Source organism: Denticeps clupeoides, unplaced genomic scaffold, assembly GCF_900700375.1.
Source record: "Denticeps clupeoides unplaced genomic scaffold, fDenClu1.1, whole genome shotgun sequence".
Classification (NCBI taxonomy): Eukaryota; Metazoa; Chordata; class Actinopteri; order Clupeiformes; family Denticipitidae; genus Denticeps; species Denticeps clupeoides.
In genome coordinates this window covers 26,273-47,933 of record NW_021629935.1, presented here as the reverse complement: position 1 = coordinate 47,933, position 21,661 = coordinate 26,273, and the positions used below count along the sequence as shown (strand labels likewise).

General features: G+C 39.6%; 14 pseudogenes; all 14 read left to right on the top strand.

Moving 5' to 3' along the window:
- The first annotated feature begins 3,644 nt into the window (after positions 1-3,644).
- LOC114777727 (uncharacterized) lies at positions 3,645-3,763 on the top strand (annotated as a pseudogene).
- A 161-nt stretch (positions 3,764-3,924) lies between these two features.
- LOC114777734 (uncharacterized) lies at positions 3,925-4,043 on the top strand (annotated as a pseudogene).
- A 159-nt stretch (positions 4,044-4,202) lies between these two features.
- LOC114777736 (uncharacterized) lies at positions 4,203-4,321 on the top strand (annotated as a pseudogene).
- A 2,896-nt stretch (positions 4,322-7,217) lies between these two features.
- On the top strand, positions 7,218-7,336 carry LOC114777732 (uncharacterized; annotated as a pseudogene).
- A 998-nt stretch (positions 7,337-8,334) lies between these two features.
- On the top strand, positions 8,335-8,453 carry LOC114777735 (uncharacterized; annotated as a pseudogene).
- Positions 8,454-9,249: 796 nt separating this feature from the next.
- Positions 9,250-9,368, top strand: LOC114777725 (uncharacterized; annotated as a pseudogene).
- Positions 9,369-9,528: 160 nt separating this feature from the next.
- On the top strand, positions 9,529-9,647 carry LOC114777741 (uncharacterized; annotated as a pseudogene).
- A 161-nt stretch (positions 9,648-9,808) lies between these two features.
- Positions 9,809-9,927, top strand: LOC114777724 (uncharacterized; annotated as a pseudogene).
- Positions 9,928-10,442: 515 nt separating this feature from the next.
- On the top strand, positions 10,443-10,561 carry LOC114777738 (uncharacterized; annotated as a pseudogene).
- A 1,704-nt stretch (positions 10,562-12,265) lies between these two features.
- LOC114777731 (uncharacterized) lies at positions 12,266-12,384 on the top strand (annotated as a pseudogene).
- A 2,193-nt stretch (positions 12,385-14,577) lies between these two features.
- On the top strand, positions 14,578-14,696 carry LOC114777723 (uncharacterized; annotated as a pseudogene).
- Positions 14,697-14,856: 160 nt separating this feature from the next.
- LOC114777740 (uncharacterized) lies at positions 14,857-14,975 on the top strand (annotated as a pseudogene).
- Positions 14,976-15,136: 161 nt separating this feature from the next.
- Positions 15,137-15,255, top strand: LOC114777722 (uncharacterized; annotated as a pseudogene).
- Positions 15,256-15,415: 160 nt separating this feature from the next.
- Positions 15,416-15,534, top strand: LOC114777711 (uncharacterized; annotated as a pseudogene).
- The last annotated feature ends 6,127 nt before the right edge of the window (positions 15,535-21,661 follow it).

Below are 21,661 nucleotides of genomic sequence, written 5' to 3'. Positions count from 1 at the left end.
TTTTCGCACTTTATAATGTTTCAAAGCCCTTTTGTTTAAAGTCCAGATTTCAAGCAGAGTTTCCTTACAGACATGCCAGCAGAGATTGGCCCAATCTTGTCTGATCTCAGAAGCTATGAAGGCGGGCCTGGTTATTAACTTGGATGGGAGACTACCTGGGAATCCAGGTGCTGTAAGCTTTAAACTATTGAAAAACTTTAAAATGAAAGTATTTACATGGCTTTCTTAGCTTTTTTTGCCTTTCTTTCTCCATCATAATTTGACAGTAAAGCGGGAGTTTTCGCACTTATAATGTTTTCAAAGCCCTTTGGTTTAAAGTCCAAGATTTTCAAGCAGAGTTTGTGTACAGACATGCCAGCAGAAGATTGCCCAATCTTGTCTGATCTCAGAAGCTAAGAAGGCTTGGGCCTGGTTAGTACTTGGATGGGAGACTACGTGGGAATGCCAGGTGCTGTAAGCTTTAACTATTGTTAAACTTTTAAAATGAAAGTATTTACATCACTTTGTTAGCTTTTTTTTAAGTAAGTTAAGGGGTATTTTCTTTCTTTTATATGTTTTCCTGCCTTTTTTCTTTTTTTTTTTTTTTTAAACTTCTCTGCAGGTTTCTTTGTCTGTGTGTGCTCTACAACGATCATTCACAGGCTTGGAGCTGAATCGATTAGGTGGGATTTTCCAGCCCTCGGCCTTCAGGTGCTACGCACCCTGATGTCAATTTAATATCTGATATGTCATATTAAGCGGATTTTTAGAACAGGGAGTTGGCAATAGGGCCTGCTCCATCCGCTCCATTCATCGACCCAGTATTGCATTGCCTCTAGAAGGTGTGCACTTTATTTGTTGTATTGCAAATAAAAGCTTACCACTCCCAACTTTTTGCCTTTCTCCATCATAATTTGACAGTAAAGCGGGAGTTTCACTCTTTGATATGTGTTCAAGCCCCTTGGTTTAAAGGTTAAAGATTTTCAAGCAGAGTTTGTGTACAGACAAACCAGCTGAAGAATGCCCATTCTTGTCTGATCTCAAAAGCTATGAAGGCTTGGGCCTGGTTAGTACTTGGATGGGAGACTACGTGGCAATGCCAGGTGCTGTAAGCTTTAACTATTGTTAAACTTTTAAAACTAAAGTATTTACATCACTTTGTTAGCTTTTTTAAGTAAGTTAAGGGGTATTTTCTTTCTTTGATATGTTTTCCCGCCTTTTTTCTTTTTTTTTTTTTTTTTAAACTTCTCTTCAGGTTTCTTTGTCTGTGTGTGCTCTACACGATCATTCACAGGCTTGGAGCTGAATCGATTAGGTGGGATTTTCCAGCCCTCGGCCTTCAGGTGCTACGCACCCTGATGTCAATTTAATATCTGATATGTCATATTAAGCGGATTTTTAGAACAGGGAGTTGGCAATAGGGCCTGCTCCATCCGCTCCATTCATCGACCCAGTATTGCATTGCCTCTAGAAGGTGTGCACTTTATTTGTTGTATTGCAAACAAAAGCTTACCACTCCAACTTTTTGCCTTTTCTCCATCATAATTTGACAGTAAAGCGGGAGTTTTCGCACTTTATAATGTTTTCAAAGCCCTTTTGGTTTTAAAGTTCAAGATTTTCAAGCAGAGTTTGTGTACAGACAAACCAGCTGAAGAATGCGCAATCTTGTTTGATCTCAGAAGCTAAGAAGGCTTGGGCCTGGTTAGTACTTGGATGGGAGACTACCTGGGAATACCAGGTGCTGTAAGCTTTAACTATTGAAAAACTTTTAAAATGAAAGTATTTACATGGCTTTGTTAGCTTTTTTTGCCTTTTCTCCATCATAATTTGACAGTAAAGCTGGAGTTTTCGCACTTTATAATGTTTTCAAAGCCCTTTTGTTTAAAGTCCAAGTTTTTCAAGCAGAGTTTCCTTACAGACATGCCAGCAGAAGATTGCCCAATCTTGTCTGATCTCAGAAGCTAAGAAGGCTTGGGCCTGGTTAGTACTTGGATGGGAGACTACCTGGGTAATACCAGGTGCTGTAAGCTTTAACTATTGAAAAACTTTTAAAATGAAAGTATTTACATGGCTTTGTTAGCTTTTTTTGCCTTTTCTCCATCATAATTTGACAGTAAAGCGGGAGTTTTCGCACTTTATAATGTTTTCAAAGCCCTTTTGGTTTAAAGTTCAAGATTTTCAAGCAGATTTCGTATACAGACAAACCAGCTGAAGAATGCCCAATCCTTTTTGATCTCAGAAGCTAAGAAGGCTTGGGCCTGCTTAATACTTGGATGGGAGACTACCTGGGAATACCAGGTGCTGTAAGCTTTAACTATTGAAAAACTTTTACAATGAAAGTATTTACATGGCTTTGTTAGCTTTTTTTGCCTTTTCTCCATCATAATTTGACAGTAAAGCGGGAGTTTTCGCACTTTATAATGTTTTCAAAGCCCTTTTGTTTAAAGTCCAAGATTTTCAAGCAGAGTTTCCTTACAGACATGCCAGCAGAAGATTGCCCAATCTTGTCTGATCTCAGAAGCTATGAAGGCTTGGGCCTGGTTATTACTTGGATGGGAGACTACCTGGGAATACCAGGTGCTGTAAGCTTTAACTATTGAAAAACTTTTAAAATGAAAGTATTTACATGGCTTTCTTAGCTTTTTTTGCCTTTTCTCCATCATAATTTGACAGTAAAGCGGGAGTTTTCGCACTTTATAATGTTTTCAAAGCCCTTTTGGTTTAAAGTCCAAGATTTTCAAGCAGAGTTTGTGTACAGACATGCCAGCAGAAGATTGCCCAATCTTGTCTGATCTCAGAAGCTAAGAAGGCTTGGGCCTGGTTAGTACTTGGATGGGAGACTACGTGGGAATGCCAGGTGCTGTAAGCTTTAACTATTGTTAAACTTTTAAAATGAAAGTATTTACATCACTTTGTTAGCTTTTTTTAAGTAAGTTAAGGGGTATTTTCTTTCTTTTATATGTTTTCCTGCCTTTTTTCTTTTTTTTTTTTTTTTAAACTTCTCTGCAGGTTTCTTTGTCTGTGTGTGCTCTACAACGATCATTCACAGGCTTGGAGCTGAATCGATTAGGTGGGATTTTCCAGCCCTCGGCCTTCAGGTGCTACGCACCCTGATGTCAATTTAATATCTGATATGTCATATTAAGCGGATTTTTAGAACAGGGAGTTGGCAATAGGGCCTGCTCCATCCGCTCCATTCATCGACCCAGTATTGCATTGCCTCTAGAAGGTGTGCACTTTATTTGTTGTATTGCAAATAAAAGCTTACCACTCCAACTTTTTGCCTTTTCTCCATCATAATTTGACAGTAAAGCGGGAGTTTTCACTCTTTGATATGTGTTCAAGCCCCTTTGGTTTAAAGTTAAAGATTTTCAAGCAGAGTTTGTGTACGGACAAACCAGCTGAAGAATGCCCATGCTTGTCTGATCTCAGAAGCTATGAAGGCTTGGGCCTGGTTAGTACTTGGATGGGAGACTACCTGGGAATACCAGGTGCTGTAAGCTTTAACTATTGAAAAACTTTTAAAATGAAAGTATTTACATGGCTTTGTTAGCTTTTTTTGCCTTTTTCTCCATCATAATTTGACAGTAAAGCGGGAGTTTTCGCACTTTATAATGTTTTCAAAGCCCTTTTGGTTTAAAGTTCAAGATTTTCAAGCAGATTTTGTGTACAGACAAACCAGCTGAAGAATGCCCAATCTTGTTTGATCTCAGAAGCTAAGAAGGCTTGGGCCTGGTTAGTACTTGGATGGGAGACTACCTGGGAATACCAGGTGCTGTAAGCTTTAACTATTGAAAAACTTTTAAAATGAAAGTATTTACATGGCTTTGTTAGCTTTTTTTGCCTTTTCTCCATCATAATTTGACAGTAAAGCGGGAGTTTTCGCACTTTACAATGTTTTCAAAGCCCTTTTGGTTTAAAGTTCAAGATTTTAAAGCAGAGTTTGTGTACAGACAAACCAGCTGAAGAATGCCCAATCATGTTTGATCTCAGAAGCTAAGAAGGCTTGGGCCTGGTTAGTACTTGGATGGGAGACTACCTGGGAATACCAGGTGCTGTAAGCTTTAACTATTGAAAAACTTTTAAAATGAAAGTATTTACATCGCTTTGTTAGCTTTTTTTGCCTTTTCTCCATCATAATTTGACAGTAAAGCGGGAGTTTTCGCAGTTTATAATGTTTCAAAGCCCTTTTGTTTAAAGTCCAAGATTTTCAAGCAGAGTTTCCTTACAGACATGCCAGCAGAAGATTGCCCAATCTTGTCTGATCTCAGAAGCTAAGAAGGCTTGGGCCTGGTTAGTACTTGGATGGGAGACTACCTGGGAATACCAGGTGCTGTAAGCTTTAACTATTGAAAAACTTTTAAATGAAAGTATTTACATGGCTTTGTTAGCTTTTTTTGCCTTTTCTCCATCATAATTTGACAGTAAAGCGGGAGTTTTCGCACTTTATAATGTTTTCAAAGCCCTTTTGGTTTAAAGTTCAAGATTTTCAAGCAGATTTTGTGTACACACAAACCAGCTGAAGAATGCCCAATCTTGTTTGATCTCAGAAGCTAAGAAGGCTTGGGCCTGGTTAGTACTTGGATGGGAGACTACCTGGGAATAGCAGGCGCTGTAAGCTTTAACTATTGAAAAACTTTTAAAATGAAAGTATTTACATGGCTTTGTTAGCTTTTTTTGCCTTTTCTCCATCATAATTTGACAGTAAAGCGGGGGAGTTTTCGCAGTTTATAATGTTTTCAAAGCCCTTTTGTTTAAAGTTCAAGATTTTCAAGTATATTTTGTGTACAGACATGCCAGCAGAAGATTGCCCAATCTTGTTTGATCTCAGAAGCTAAGAAGGCTTGGGCCTGGTTAGTACTTGGATGGGAGACTACGTGGGAATGCCAGGTGCTGTAAGCTTTAACTATTGTTAAACTTTTAAAATGAAAGTATTTACATCACTTTGTTAGCTTTTTTAAGTAAGTTAAGGGGTATTTTCTTTCTTTTATATGTTTTCCCGCCTTTTTTTTTTTTTTTTTTTTTTTTAAACTTCTCTTCAGGTTTCTTTGTCTGTGTGTGCTCTACAACGATCATTCACAGGCTTGGAGCTGAATCGATTAGGTGGGATTTTCCAGCCCTCGGCCTTCAGGTGCTACGCACCCTGATGTCAATTTAATATCTGATATGTCATATTAAACGGATTTTTAGAACAGGGAGTTGGCAATAGGGCCTGCTCCATCCGCTCCATTCATCGACCCAGTATTGCATTGCCTCTAGAAGGTGTGCACTTTATTTGTTGTATTGCAAATAAAAGCTTACCACTCCAACTTTTTGCCTTTTCTCCATCATAATTTGACAGTAAAGCGGGAGTTTTCACTCTTTGATATGTGTTCAAGACCCTTTGGTTTAAAGTTCAAGATTTTCAAGCAGAGTTTGTGTACAGACAAACCAGCTGAAGAATGCCCAATCTTGTCTGATCTCAGAAGCTAAGAAAGCTTGGGCCTTGTTAGTACTTGGATGGGAGACTACCTGGGAATACCAGGTGCTGTAAGCTTTAACTATTGAAAAACTTTTAAAATGAAAGTATTTACATGGCTTTGTTAGCTTTTTTTGCCTTTTCTCCATCATAATTTGACAGTAAAGCGGGAGTTTTCACTCTTTGATATGTGTTCAAGCCCCTTTGGTTTAAAGTTAAAGATTTTCAAGCAGAGTTTGTGTACGGACAAACCAGCTGAAGAATGCCCATTCTTGTCTGATCTCAGAAGCTATGAAGGCTTGGGCCTGGTTAGTACTTGGATGGGAGACTACCTGGGAATACCAGGTGCTGTAAGCTTTAACTATTGAAAACTTTTAAAATGAAAGTATTTACATGGCTTTGTTAGCTTTTTTTGCCTTTTCTCCATCATAATTTGACAGTAAAGCGGGAGTTTTCGCACTTTATAATGTTTTCAAAGCCCTTTTGGTTTAAAGTTCAAGATTTTCAAGCAGAGTTTCCTTACAGACATGCCAGCAGAAGATTGCCCAATCTTGTCTGATCTCAGAAGCTAAGAAGGCTTGGGCCTGGTTAGTACTTGGATGGGAGACTATGTGGGAATGCCAGGTGCTGTAAGCTTTAACTATTGTTAAACTTTTAAAATGAAAGTATTTACATCACTTTGTTAGCTTTTTTTAAGTAAGTTAAGGGGTATTTTCTTTCTTTGATATGTTTTCCCGCCTTTTTTTTTTTTTTTTTAAACTTCTCTTCAGGTTTCTTTGTCTGTGTGTGCTCTACAACGATCATTCACAGGCTTGGAGCTGAATCGATTAGGTGGGATTTTCCAGCCCTCGGCCTTCAGGTGCTACGCACCCTGATGTCAATTTAATATCTGATATGTCATATTAAGCGGATTTTTAGAACAGGGAGTTGGCAATAGGGCCTGCTCCATCCGCTCTATTCATCGACCCAGTATTGCATTGCCTCTAGAAGGTGTGCACTTTATTTGTTGTATTGCAAATAAAAGCTTACCACTCCAACTTTTTGCCTTTTCTCCATCATAATTTGACAGTAAAGCGGGAGTTTTCACTCTTTGATATGTGTTCAAGACCCTTTGGTTTAAAGTTGAAGATTTTCAAGCAGAGTTTGTGTACAGACAAACCAGCTGAAGAATGCCCAATCTTGTCTGATCTCAGAAGCTAAGAAGGCTTTGGCCTGGTTAGTACTTGGATGGGAGACCACGTGGGAATGCCAGGTGCTGTAAGCTTTAAATTTTGTTAAACTTTTAAAATGAAAGTATTTACATCACTTTGTTACCTTTTTTTAAGTAAGTTAAGGGGTATTTTCTTTCTTTGATATGTTTTCCCGCCTTTTTTCTTTTTTTTTTTTTTTTTAAACTTCTCTTCAGGTTTCTTTGTCTGTGTGTGCTCTACAACGATCATTCACAGGCTTGGAGCTGAATCGATTAGGTGGGATTTTCCAGCCCTCGGCCTTCAGGTGCTACGCACCCTGATGTCAATTTTATATGTGATATGTCATATTAAGCGGATTTTTAGAACAGGGAGTTGGCAATAGGGCCTGCTCCATCCGCTCCATTCATCGACCCAGTATTGCATTGCCTTTAGAAGGTGTGCACTTTATTTGTTGTATTGCAAATAAAAGCTTACCACTCCAACTTTTTGCCTTTTCTCCATCATAATTTGACAGTAAAGCGGGAGTTTTCACTCTTTGATATGTGTTCAAGCCCCTTTGGTTTAAAGTTCAAGATTTTCAAGCAGAGTTTGTGTACAGACAAACCAGCTGAAGAATGCCCAATCTTGTCTGACCTCAGAAGCTAAGAAGGCTTGGGCCTGGTTAGTACTTGGATGGGAGACTACCTGGGAATACCAGGTGCTGTAAGCTTTAACTATTGAAAAACTTTAAAAATGAAAGTATTTACATGGCTTTGTTAGCTTTTTTTGCCTTTTCTCCATCATAATTTGACAGTAAAGCGGGAGTTTTCACTCTTTGATATGTGTTCAAGCCCCTTTGGTTTAAAGTTAAAGAGTTTCAAGCAGAGTTTGTGTACGGACAAACCAGCTGAAGAATGCCCAATCTTGTTTGATCTCAGAAGCTAAGAAGGCTTGGGCCTGGTTAGTACTTGGATGGGAGACTACCTAGGAATACCAGGTGCTGTAAGCTTTAACTATTGAAAAATGTTTAAAATGAAAGTATTTACATGGCTTTGTTAGCTTTTTTTGCCTTTTCTCCATCATAATTTGACAGTAAAGCGGGAGTTTTCGCAGTTTATAATGTTTTCAAAGCCCTTTTGTTTAAAGTCCAAGATTTTCACGCAGAGTTTGTGTATGGACAAACCAGCTGAAGAATGCCCATTCTTGTCTGATCTCAGAAGCTAAGAAGGCTTGGGCCTGGTTAGTACTTGGATGGGAGACTACCTGGGAATACCAGGTGTTGTAAGCTTTAACTATTGAAAAACTTTTAAAATGAAAGTATTTACATGGCTTTGTTAGCTTTTTTTGCCTTTTCTCCATCATAATTTGACAGTAAAGCGGGAGTTTTCACTCTTTGATATATGTTCAAGCCCCTTTGGTTTAAAGTTAAAGATTTTCAAGCAGAGTTTGTGTACAGACAAACCAGCTGAAGAATGCCCATTCTTGTCTGATCTCAGAAGCTATGAAGGCTTGGGCCTGGTTAGTACTTGGATGGGAGACTACCTGGGAATACCAGGTGCTGTAAGCTTTAACTATTGAAAAACTTTTTAAATGAAAGTATTTACATGGCTTTGTTAGCTTTTTTTGCCTTTTCTCCATCATAATTTGACAGTTAAGCGGGAGTTTTCGCACTTTATAATGTTTTCAAAGCCCTTTTGGTTTAAAGTTCAAGATTTTCAAGCAGAGTTTGTGTACACACAAACCAGCTGAAGAATGCCCAATCTTGTTTGATCTCAGAAGCTAAGAAGGCTTGGGCCTGGTTAGTACTTGGATGGGAGACTACCTGGGAATACCAGGTGGTGTAAGCTTTAACTATTGAAAAACTTTTAAAATGAAAGTATTTACATGGCTTTGTTAGCTTTTTTTGCCTTTTCTCCATCATAATTTGACAGTAAAGCGGGAGTTTTCGCAGTTTATAATGTTTTCAAAGCCCTTTTGTTTAAAGTCCAAGATTTTCAAGCAGAGTTTGCTTACAGACATGCCAGCAGAAGATTGTCCAATCTTGTCTGATCTCAGAAGCTAAGAAGGCTTGGGCCTGGTTAGTACTTGGATGGGAGACTACGTGGGAATGCCAGGTGCTGTAAGCTTTAACTGTTGTTAAACTTTTAAAATGAAAGTATTTACATCACTTTGTTACCTTTTTTTAAGTAAGTTAAGGGGTATTTTCTTTCTTTGATATGTTTTCCCGCCTTTTTTCTTTTTTTTTTTTTTTTTAAACTTCTCTTCAGGTTTCTTTGTCTGTGTGTGCTCTACAACGATCATTCACAGGCTTGGAGCTGAATCGATTAGGTGGGATTTTCCAGCCCTCGGCCTTCAGGTGCTACGCACCCTGATGTCAATTTAATATCTGATATGTCATATTAAGCGGATTTTTAGAACAGGGAGTCGGCAATAGGGCCTGCTCCATCCGCTCCATTCATCGACCCAGTATTGCATTGCCTCTAGAAGGTGTGCACTTTATTTGTTGTATTGCAAATAAAAGCTTACCACTCCAACTTTTTGCCTTTTCTCCATCATAATTTGACAGTAAAGCGGGAGTTTTCGCACTTTATAATGTTTTCAAAGCCCTTTTGGTTTAAAGTTCAAGATTTTCAAGCAGAGTTTGTGTACAGACAAACCAGCTGAAGAATGCCCAATCTTGTTTGATCTCAGAAGCTAAGAAGGCTTGGGCCTGGTTAGTACTTGGATGGGAGACTACCTGGGAATACCAGGTGCTGTAAGCTTTAACTATTGTTAAACTTTTAAAATGAAAGTATTTACATCACTTTGTTAGCTTTTTTTGCCTTTTCTCCATCATAATTTGACAGTAAAGCGGGAGTTTTCGCAGTTTATAATGTTTTCAAAGCCCTTTTGTTTAAAGTCCAAGATTTTCAAGCAGAGTTTGCTTACAGACATGCCAGCAGAAGATTGCCCAATCTTGTCTGATCTCAGAAGCTAAGAAGGCTTGGGCCTGGTTAGTACTTGGTTGGGAGACTACGTGGGAATGCCAGGTGCTGTAAGCTTTAACTATTGAAAAACTTTTAAAATGAAAGTATTTACATGGCTTTGTTAGCTTTTTTTGCCTTTTCTCCATCATAATTTGACAGTAAAGCGGGAGTTTTCGCACTTTATAATGTTTTCAAAGCCCTTTTGGTTTAAAGTTCAAGATTTTCAAGCAGAGTTTGTGTACAGACAAACCAGCTGAAGAATGCCCAATCTTGTTTGATCTCAGAAGCTAAGAAGGCTTGGGCCTGGTTAGTACTTGGATGGGAGACTACCTGGGAATACCAGGTGCTGTAAGCTTTAACTATTGTTAAACTTTTAAAATGAAAGTATTTACATCACTTTGTTAGCTTTTTTTAAGTAAGTTAAGGGGTATTTTCTTTCTTTTATATGTTTTCCCGCCTTTTTTTTTTTTTTTTTTTTTTTAAACTTCTCTTCAGGTTTCTTTGTCTGTGTGTGCTCTACAACGATCATTCACAGGCTTGGAGCTGAATCGATTAGGTGGGATTTTCCAGCCCTCGGCCTTCAGGTGCTACGCACCCTGATGTCAATTTAATATCTGATATGTCATATTAAACGGATTTTTAGAACAGGGAGTTGGCAATAGGGCCTGCTCCATCCGCTCCATTCATCGACCCAGTATTGCATTGCCTCTAGAAGGTGTGCACTTTATTTGTTGTATTGCAAATAAAAGCTTACCACTCCAACTTTTTGCCTTTTCTCCATCATAATTTGACAGTAAAGCGGGAGTTTTCACTCTTTGATATGTGTTCAAGACCCTTTGGTTTAAAGTTCAAGATTTTCAAGCAGAGTTTGTGTACAGACAAACCAGCTGAAGAATGCCCAATCTTGTCTGATCTCAGAAGCTAAGAAAGCTTGGGCCTGGTTAGTACTTGGATGGGAGACTACCTGGGAATACCAGGTGCTGTAAGCTTTAACTATTGAAAAACTTTTAAAATGAAAGTATTTACATGGCTTTGTTAGCTTTTTTTGCCTTTTCTCCATCATAATTTGACAGTAAAGCGGGAGTTTTCACTCTTTGATATGTGTTCAAGCCCCTTTGGTTTAAAGTTAAAGATTTTCAAGCAGAGTTTGTGTACGGACAAACCAGCTGAAGAATGCCCATTCTTGTCTGATCTCAGAAGCTATGAAGGCTTGGGCCTGGTTAGTACTTGGATGGGAGACTACCTGGGAATACCAGGTGCTGTAAGCTTTAACTATTGAAAAACTTTTAAAATGAAAGTATTTACATGGCTTTGTTAGCTTTTTTTTGCCTTTTCTCCATCATAATTTGACAGTAAAGCGGGAGTTTTCGCACTTTATAATGTTTTCAAAGCCCTTTTGGTTTAAAGTTCAAGATTTTCAAGCAGAGTTTCCTTACAGACATGCCAGCAGAAGATTGCCCAATCTTGTCTGATCTCAGAAGCTAAGAAGGCTTGGGCCTGGTTAGTACTTGGATGGGAGACTATGTGGGAATGCCAGGTGCTGTAAGCTTTAACTATTGTTAAACTTTTAAAATGAAAGTATTTACATCACTTTGTTAGCTTTTTTTAAGTAAGTTAAGGGGTATTTTCTTTCTTTGATATGTTTTCCCGCCTTTTTTTTTTTTTTTTTAAACTTCTCTTCAGGTTTCTTTGTCTGTGTGTGCTCTACAACGATCATTCACAGGCTTGGAGCTGAATCGATTAGGTGGGATTTTCCAGCCCTCGGCCTTCAGGTGCTACGCACCCTGATGTCAATTTAATATCTGATATGTCATATTAAGCGGATTTTTAGAACAGGGAGTTGGCAATAGGGCCTGCTCCATCCGCTCTATTCATCGACCCAGTATTGCATTGCCTCTAGAAGGTGTGCACTTTATTTGTTGTATTGCAAATAAAAGCTTACCACTCCAACTTTTTGCCTTTTCTCCATCATAATTTGACAGTAAAGCGGGAGTTTTCACTCTTTGATATGTGTTCAAGACCCTTTGGTTTAAAGTTCAAGATTTTCAAGCAGAGTTTGTGTACAGACAAACCAGCTGAAGAATGCCCAATCTTGTCTGATCTCAGAAGCTAAGAAGGCTTTGGCCTGGTTAGTACTTGGATGGGAGACCACGTGGGAATGCCAGGTGCTGTAAGCTTTAAATTTTGTTAAACTTTTAAAATGAAAGTATTTACATCACTTTGTTACCTTTTTTTAAGTAAGTTAAGGGGTATTTTCTTTCTTTGATATGTTTTCCCCGCCTTTTTTCTTTTTTTTTTTTTTTTAAACTTCTCTTCAGGTTTCTTTGTCTGTGTGTGCTCTACAACGATCATTCACAGGCTTGGAGCTGAATCGATTAGGTGGGATTTTCCAGCCCTCGGCCTTCAGGTGCTACGCACCCTGATGTCAATTTAATATCTGATATGTCATATTAAGCGGATTTTTAGAACAGGGAGTTGGCAATAGGGCCTGCTCCATCCGCTCCATTCATCGACCCAGTATTGCATTGCCTTTAGAAGGTGTGCACTTTATTTGTTGTATTGCAAATAAAAGCTTACCACTCCAACTTTTTGCCTTTTCTCCATCATAATTTGACAGTAAAGCGGGAGTTTTCACTCTTTGATATGTGTTCAAGCCCCTTTGGTTTAAAGTTCAAGATTTTCAAGCAGAGTTTGTGTACAGACAAACCAGCTGAAGAATGCCCAATCTTGTCTGACCTCAGAAGCTAAGAAGGCTTGGGCCTGGTTAGTACTTGGATGGGAGACTACCTGGGAATACCAGGTGCTGTAAGCTTTAACTATTGAAAAACTTTAAAAATGAAAGTATTTACATGGCTTTGTTAGCTTTTTTTGCCTTTTCTCCATCATAATTTGACAGTAAAGCGGGAGTTTTCACTCTTTGATATGTGTTCAAGCCCCTTTGGTTTAAAGTTAAAGAGTTTCAAGCAGAGTTTGTGTACGGACAAACCAGCTGAAGAATGCCCAATCTTGTTTGATCTCAGAAGCTAAGAAGGCTTGGGCCTGGTTAGTACTTGGATGGGAGACTACCTAGGAATACCAGGTGCTGTAAGCTTTAACTATTGAAAAATGTTTAAAATGAAAGTATTTACATGGCTTTGTTAGCTTTTTTTGCCTTTTCTCCATCATAATTTGACAGTAAAGCGGGAGTTTTCGCAGTTTATAATGTTTTCAAAGCCCTTTTGTTTAAAGTCCAAGATTTTCAAGCAGAGTTTGTGTATGGACAAACCAGCTGAAGAATGCCCATTCTTGTCTGATCTCAGAAGCTAAGAAGGCTTGGGCCTGGTTAGTACTTGGATGGGAGACTACCTGGGAATACCAGGTGTTGTAAGCTTTAACTATTGAAAAACTTTTAAAATGAAAGTATTTACATGGCTTTGTTAGCTTTTTTTGCCTTTTCTCCATCATAATTTGACAGTAAAGCGGGAGTTTTCACTCTTTGATATATGTTCAAGCCCCTTTGGTTTAAAGTTAAAGATTTTCAAGCAGAGTTTGTGTACAGACAAACCAGCTGAAGAATGCCCATTCTTGTCTGATCTCAGAAGCTAAGCATGCTTGGGCCTGGTTAGTACTTGGATGGGAGACTACCTGGGAATACCAGGTGCTGTAAGCTTTAACTATTGAAAAACTTTTAAAATGAAAGTATTTACATGGCTTTGTTAGCTTTTTTTTGCCTTTTCTCCATCATAATTTGACAGTAAAGCGGGAGTTTTCACTCTTTGATATGTGTTCAAGCCCCTTTGGTTTAAAGTTAAAGATTTTCAAGCAGAGTTTGTGTACGGACAAACCAGCTGAAGAATGCCCATTCTTGTCTGATCTCAGAAGCTATGAAGGCTTGGGCCTGGTTAGTACTTGGATGGGAGACTACCTGGGAATACCAGGTGCTGTAAGCTTTAACTATTGAAAAACTTTTTAAATGAAAGTATTTACATGGCTTTGTTAGCTTTTTTTGCCTTTTCTCCATCATAATTTGACAGTTAAGCGGGAGTTTTCGCACTTTATAATGTTTTCAAAGCCCTTTTGGTTTAAAGTTCAAGATTTTCAAGCAGAGTTTGTGTACACACAAACCAGCTGAAGAATGCCCAATCTTGTTTGATCTCAGAAGCTAAGAAGGCTTGGGCCTGGTTAGTACTTGGATGGGAGACTACCTGGGAATACCAGGTGCTGTAAGCTTTAACTATTGAAAAACTTTTAAAATGAAAGTATTTACATGGCTTTGTTAGCTTTTTTTGCCTTTTCTCCATCATAATTTGACAGTAAAGCGGGAGTTTTCGCAGTTTATAATGTTTTCAAAGCCCTTTTGTTTAAAGTCCAAGATTTTCAAGCAGAGTTTGCTTACAGACATGCCAGCAGAAGATTGTCCAATCTTGTCTGATCTCAGAAGCTAAGAAGGCTTGGGCCTGGTTAGTACTTGGATGGGACACTACGTGGGAATGCCAGGTGCTGTAAGCTTTAACTATTGTTAAACTTTTAAAATGAAAGTATTTACATCACTTTGTTACCTTTTTTTAAGTAAGTTAAGGGGTATTTTCTTTCTTTGATATGTTTTCCCGCCTTTTTTCTTTTTTTTTTTTTTTTTAAACTTCTCTTCAGGTTTCTTTGTCTGTGTGTGCTCTACAACGATCATTCACAGGCTTGGAGCTGAATCGATTAGGTGGGATTTTCCAGCCCTCGGCCTTCAGGTGCTACGCACCCTGATGTCAATTTAATATCTGATATGTCATATTAAGCGGATTTTTAGAACAGGGAGTCGGCAATAGGGCCTGCTCCATCCGCTCCATTCATCGACCCAGTATTGCATTGCCTCTAGAAGGTGTGCACTTTATTTGTTGTATTGCAAATAAAAGCTTACCACTCCAACTTTTTGCCTTTTCTCCATCATAATTTGACAGTAAAGCGGGAGTTTTCGCACTTTATAATGTTTTCAAAGCCCTTTTGGTTTAAAGTTCAAGATTTTCAAGCAGAGTTTGTGTACAGACAAACCAGCTGAAGAATGCCCAATCTTGTTTGATCTCAGAAGCTAAGAAGGCTTGGGCCTGGTTAGTACTTGGATGGGAGACTACCTGGGAATACCAGGTGCTGTAAGCTTTAACTATTGTTAAACTTTTAAAATGAAAGTATTTACATCACTTTGTTAGCTTTTTTTGCCTTTTCTCCATCATAATTTGACAGTAAAGCGGGAGTTTTCGCAGTTTATAATGTTTTCAAAGCCCTTTTGTTTAAAGTCCAAGATTTTCAAGCAGAGTTTGCTTACAGACATGCCAGCAGAAGATTGCCCAATCTTGTCTGATCTCAGAAGCTAAGAAGGCTTGGGCCTGGTTAGTACTTGGTTGGGAGACTACGTGGGAATGCCAGGTGCTGTAAGCTTTAACTATTGAAAAACTTTTAAAATGAAAGTATTTACATGGCTTTGTTAGCTTTTTTGCCTTTTTCTCCATCATAATTTGACAGTAAAGCGGGAGTTTTCGCACTTTATAATGTTTTCAAAGCCCTTTTGGTTTAAAGTTCAAGATTTTCAAGCAGAGTTTGTGTACAGACAAACCAGCTGAAGAATGCCCAATCTTGTTTGATCTCAGAAGCTAAGAAGGCTTGGGCCTGGTTAGTACTTGGATGGGAGACTACCTGGGAATACCAGGTGCTGTAAGCTTTAACTATTGTTAAACTTTTAAAATGAAAGTATTTACATGGCTTTGTTAGCTTTTTTTGCCTTTTCTCCATCATAATTTGACAGTAAAGCGGGAGTTTTCGCAGTTTATAATGTTTTCAAAGCCCTTTTGTTTAAAGTCCAAGATTTTCAAGCAGAGTTTGCTTACAGACATGCCAGCAGAAAATTGCCCAATCTTGTCTGATCTCAGAAGCTAAGAAGGCTTGGGCCTGGTTAGTACTTGGTTGGGAGACTACGTGGGAATGCCAGGTGCTGTAAGCTTTAACTATTGTTAAACTTTTAAAATGAAAGTATTTACATCACTTTGTTAGCTTTTTTTAAGTAAGTTAAGGGGTATTTTCTTTCTTTGATATGTTTTCCCACCTTTTTTTCTTTTTTTTTTTTTTTTAAACTTCTCTTCAGGTTTCTTTGTCTGTGTGTGCTCTACAACGATCATTCACAGGCTTGGAGCTGAATCGATTAGGTGGGATTTTCCAGCCCTCGGCCTTCAGGTGCTACGCACCCTGATGTCAATTTAATATCTGATATGTCATATTAAGCGGATTTTTAGAACAGGGAGTTGGCAATAGGGCCTGCTCCATCCGCTCCATTCATCGACCCAGTATTGCATTGCCTCTAGAAGGTGTGCACTAGTAGTAATAATTATATACTTTATGTCAAAAATGATTGATGGCATTTCTGTATGAGGAAAAAGCGCGTGATTTATGACCATCTACCCTTCTACATTCTCCCCTTCTCCACTGGACAGTGGACACTGTGCGCGTAATTTATGGCCTTCCCCCTTTCAGCCTTCTCCATCGGACCCTGCGCGTAATTTATGACCTCCTTCCCTTCTCCCTGACCCTTCTCTAACCCAACCCATACATATGGCTAATGTGTTGTGTGTGTGTGTGTTTACCACGGTTGCATAGGGTAATAAAAGAGGCGTAGGATGTCTCTGAACAGAGTACAACAGATTCTGTTACAATGGGGAGCCCACTTGGTGCAGCTATGAAGAGACGTATTACGCCTACGCCTGTTACAAACAGGATAGTTTGTGATACACCATTTGCGCCAAAAAGGAGAAGGCCGCGATCCTTGGTGAGTTTTCTTCAGAACCCTGGTGGCTGTGAAGAATACGAATGGATGTTATCCGACGGACGTGTCGGCGGTTATATTTTTGACAAGAAGGAGCGTCATGTGAGACTGTACTCGGTGGACACGGACCAGGAGTATACACCGGACGACCAATTGTGTGTGTCGTTTTATGCTGAAGACTGGTGTTTGTTCAAGAATAACGGGTGGAAAAAGATTGAAGATGTAAATACGGGTCCTTTCTACATATCGTGGACCGGTGCTACGGATCAAAACCACTACTACATGTGTGGTGGATGTCAAGAGCAGAAATCAGAGTCTTACATTTACGTGTGTAGTGGTAAGAATGTCAGTCGTGTGGTGCCAGACTGTGAACGCCGTGTGTATGGATCGCCAAAGGATGTGAAAGTGATGTACCCGTGGTGTGATGTGGCCATACTCCACAACGTCTTCAAGAAGATTGACAGATTGTTTAAATGGAGCGAGATTTTGGCCGGATACAACGAAATCAGGGTGTGTCTTTTTCATGGGGAGGCGGAGTGTGACAATGCCACGTCACACCCTGAACCATCCCCCACACCGGCTAGCCATTAAAAAGCAGAACAGGACCCCAGACCCCTAACACAATCTGGGTGATCACAGGTTCTGTTAAGTCATGGCTGTTAGACTGAATGGTGCTGCTGATGCTGTTGAAGACTGTTGTTGGATCGACAAACTGGGTGACAGTCTGGGGTTGCAGAATTTGACATACATGCCTGGGCCATTGGTAGACATCCCGTCGTCGCAAACCTCTGATGAGAAGCCACCACCGGCTGCGACACATGTGGGCGATGTCTCAAACCCGTGGGATGGCGACGAATTGACTTGTTCCACACTAAAAGCTTTTAAAACCATAAAGTTTTGCGTGTGCAGAATCCTTCAAAACATTATCGGACGACTGCTGCGGGAAACCTGTTATGGATGCATGGTGGACCATCCGAGTCAGACCCAACACCCGTGTCTCTATGAGCCGGAGGGATATTTCTACATTACCAACATGGAGAAGATAAAGCAGAGACTTTTCCAGCCTGAGACGCACCACCTCATCACAAACGTTCTAACAGCGTGCGGCCTCTATGTACATCCTCAGAAAATCAACGGTGCTGTGGGGGCGTTGGCCTACGAATTAGAAGATGAACCTTTCTTTTTCCAGAGGCTGGATCAGATGACTGAGAGACTTGCTGACTCACAAAGTGCTGATGTAATTTATGAAGCGCTAAAGAGCTGGGGTGAGAAGACTGTTCTGTAAACATGGGTTTCAGTCTGTCAAAAGATTTGTTAAATCTGAAAATGTCATGATGAATGTTTATACCTTATTGAGAGAGATTTAGACGTATGTGTGAAATTTTTACATTACCTCGACAACGCATAATTTGAAAATAAATAATGTGTGACCAAAATAGAATGTGTCATTATTTCACGAAGCAACCCATCATGACTGACCTTTTAAAAAAATACTACTATACGCCAGACAGCGAGGGCTCCTTCGGTGGTAAAACAAGGTTAAAAGATGCCGTGTTTAAAAATACAGGGGTCAGGTTGTCTAATAAGACGGTTTCTGACTGGTTATCAGGGGAGGATGCATACACGTTACACAAACCAGCGCGTTTAAAATACAAGCGGAATAGAGTCGTGGTGTATGGTATAGACAAACAATTCCAAGCAGATCTTGTTGACATGTCTATGTATTCAAAGGAAAACGATGGTTATAAATTCATGTTAACGTGTATAGATGTTTTTAGTAAACATGCGTGGGCTCGTATTTTAAAAAACAAGACCGGAGCTGAGGTGACTAGAGCATTTGAAACTATTCTAAAGGAAGGACGAGTACCTCAAAAATTACAGACCGATCGAGGAAAGGAGTTTTTCAAAAAGGATTTCAAAATCTAATGAGAAAACACAGCATCACCCATTTTGCCACAGGTAGCGAATTAAAGGCAAGCGTTATCGAACGTTTTAACAGGACTATTAAGGGTAGAATGTGGCGATATCTGACATCGGTCAATTCTAAAAGGTATATAGACGTACTTCCTGATTTAATAAAATCATACAATGCAAGCTACCATCGTAGCATTAAAATGAAACCTGCACAGGTCTGCTCTACAAATGAAGCACGAGTGTTTCAGTCATTATACGGTGTGAACGATGCGAAGCAGAAAAATGTTACGTTCAATTACAAAACAGGCGACGTTGTAAGAATTTCTAAAGCAAGAGGTGCATTCACAAAAGGATATGAACAAAACTTCACAGATGAATTCTTTACTATATCAGCATGTATCCCGCGTAATCCACCGGTCTACAAATTGGTAGATTATGACGGCGATATAATAGACGGTACCTTTTATGAAGAAGAATTGCAAAAGATCAAACTAATCAGTAATAAACCGTTTAAAGTTGAGAAAATTTTGGAAAGGAAGAACATGGGGAAAAGACGCATGGTCTTTGTGAAGTGGTTGGGGTGGCCTGAAAAATTTAACTCTTGGGTTGATGAAAAAGACGTAGTAGATGTTTAAATAGTTTGTTCCAGAATCAGTCTTTCATTCACGATAAAACAACGCCATGGGGGACGAAGGCTTTTATGTAACCCTGCCGTGTAATGCCTCACAGAGCGTATATCCTGATAATACCATATCAAAGTATAGGACCAAACTCGCGAAACCTATTATTTTAAAGGGCGATTGGGAAGTAGCGCTGATTGAATTCCAGTACCCGCGATCATGGCCGACTTTTGGAGAGGATGACAAAATCATCTTTTTGACTAATAATATAACAGGGGAGAGATTGGATGTTACAATACGCGTAGGTTATTACACAAGCATTACAGACATAGTCAAAGAGATAAGCGGCTATACCAGGGTACACGGCGTTACATTTGGTTATGATGACCTTATTAATAAGGTTTATGTCTATTCGAACAAACCTGTCACCATAGCGATATCAGGCAAGCTTAGGATTATTTTAGGATTTAAGAATAACGAATTTTTTGACGCAAGCATTACTGTGGATCCGTTGAGTCGAGCATATGCATCATATCCGGCCGACCTGTATGGTGGCGAATATAGCCTTTTTGTCTATACAGACTTTATAGAATATCAGGCGGTGGGTGACTATTTTGTACCCCTTCTACGATGTGTACATATAACCGGGAAAAACAAAGAGTTTGTCACAGTCAAGTATGACAGAGCGCACTACGTACGTGTTTCGAAATCACACATCAGCGATATAGCTGTAGAAGTGAAATCAGATCAGAATTGTGTCATACCATTTAAGTACGGCAAGGTGGTTACAAAACTACACTTCAGACCCACGAAGCAATCTCAAAGAATTTGAGAAACTATGAAGGCTTTTAATCCGTACACGATAGACCCTCATCGTTATGTGACGTATTATCAAAACCAAGCTGGGGGTGGGATTCCAGGTTTTTATGGCGCCCCTTCCATGTACGGCGCAGGGCTTGGCGGTATTTTCCGAGGTCTTTTCCGAATGGCACTACCGCTATTGAAAAAAGGTTTCGCTATAGCAAAACCCCATCTAAAATCGGCGGCAAAGAACATTGTTACCGATGTAGTAACGAATGTCATGAGACCTAGACAAAATGATGTTGGACAAGATGGTTCAGGTATGATGGTAATGAACAGGCGACATGAACACAAACCACCGGGTGTAAAACGAATCACACATGGCAAGAAAAGCAAAGTAAAGAAGAAACAAAACTCAGTGTCTAAAAGAAACTCGAGGGGTAAACAACGCATGCATGAGTATCGGACTAAAAGAAATTTAAAAAACATCTTTTAGTCATGGCGTTAATACACGGGATGTCCGATGAATGCGTAAAGTCAGAGTTGGATTTGTTTACAGTCCCCATGACGCAGTTGTCTATAGAAAAAAGTACATACATCGAAGTGCCGCCTATCTCGGCACTGACTGACTCGGCACCCCTGGAGTTTTTCATAGCTGGAAACGGTGAAGACTATATTGATTTAAACAATACACTTTTATACACAAGACTCAAGATCACTAAACCGGATGGTTCCGAGATAGATGAGGGGGCACCAGTCGGCTTGGTTAATTACCCCGGAGCTACAATATTTTCACAGGTCGACGTATCCCTGGGGGATCGGCTGATCTCACAGAGTTCAAATACTTACCCGTACAGAAGTATTCTTGAATGTTTGATAAATTATGACCGTCATGCGTTAGAAACGCTTTTCTCAGCGGGCCTATTTTACAAGGATACTGCGGGTCATATGGATACTGCGGATCCGGCTGGAGCAAACCGGGGGTTGAACAAGAGGGCCGCATTCACTAATGCTAGTAGCGTTGTTGAATTATTATCTCCCATACACAGCGATATCTTTTTTCAAGAAAAACTCATGTTGAACGGCGTTGATATAAAAATTCGATTAACACGTGCTAAAGATGAATTTTGCTTAATGCGCAGTGACAATTTGGGTTATAAAATAAACATACTGGCAGCGTCCATGTTTGTTAAAAAGGTTTCAGTGTCACCAGCTGTCAGGTTGGGACACGCGCAGGCATTACTCACAGCAACAGCTAAATATCCAATCGACAGGGTATACTTAAAAAATTTCTCAGTGCCCGCCGGAACACGCGTCGCTAATCAGGAAAACCTGTTTTTGGGGACACTACCAAAAGCCATTGTGATTGGGATGGTTGATAATGACGCATTTTCAGGATCTTATGCTAAAAACCCTTTTGCATTCAAACATTATGATTTAGAATTCCTAGCAGTGTATGTGGACGGACAGCAATTCCCTGCCAAGCCGTTTCAACCACAGTACATAGAAGGTTCTGCTATAAGAGAGTTTTATCAGTTGGCGTTATCAACCGGCAGACATCTAAAAAATCGGGCATTGTCTATCGACAGAGAGGATTTCTTGAACGGTTACACACTCTACGCTTTTAACCTCACGCCGGACGAAGAATGCAGCCAACACATGTCGTTAATTAGATCAGGGAACATCAGATTGGAAATGCGTTTTAGACAACCGCTTCGAAACACTATCAATTTAATAGTTTACGCTATATTTGATAGTATGATTGAAGTGTCCAATCGCAGGCAGATTCTTGTGGACCACTACTGAATTAATGAACACCGTACAACTATTAAATATTATGGACAAAATCTCCACAAACACGTGTTTTTTAGGCGTACTGCCGTCCGACCAATTACCCAAAAGACCTGTGGCAACATTACCAGCATCTGTGATAATTAACACACACAGTTCGGACCAACCGGGTGAACACTGGTTAG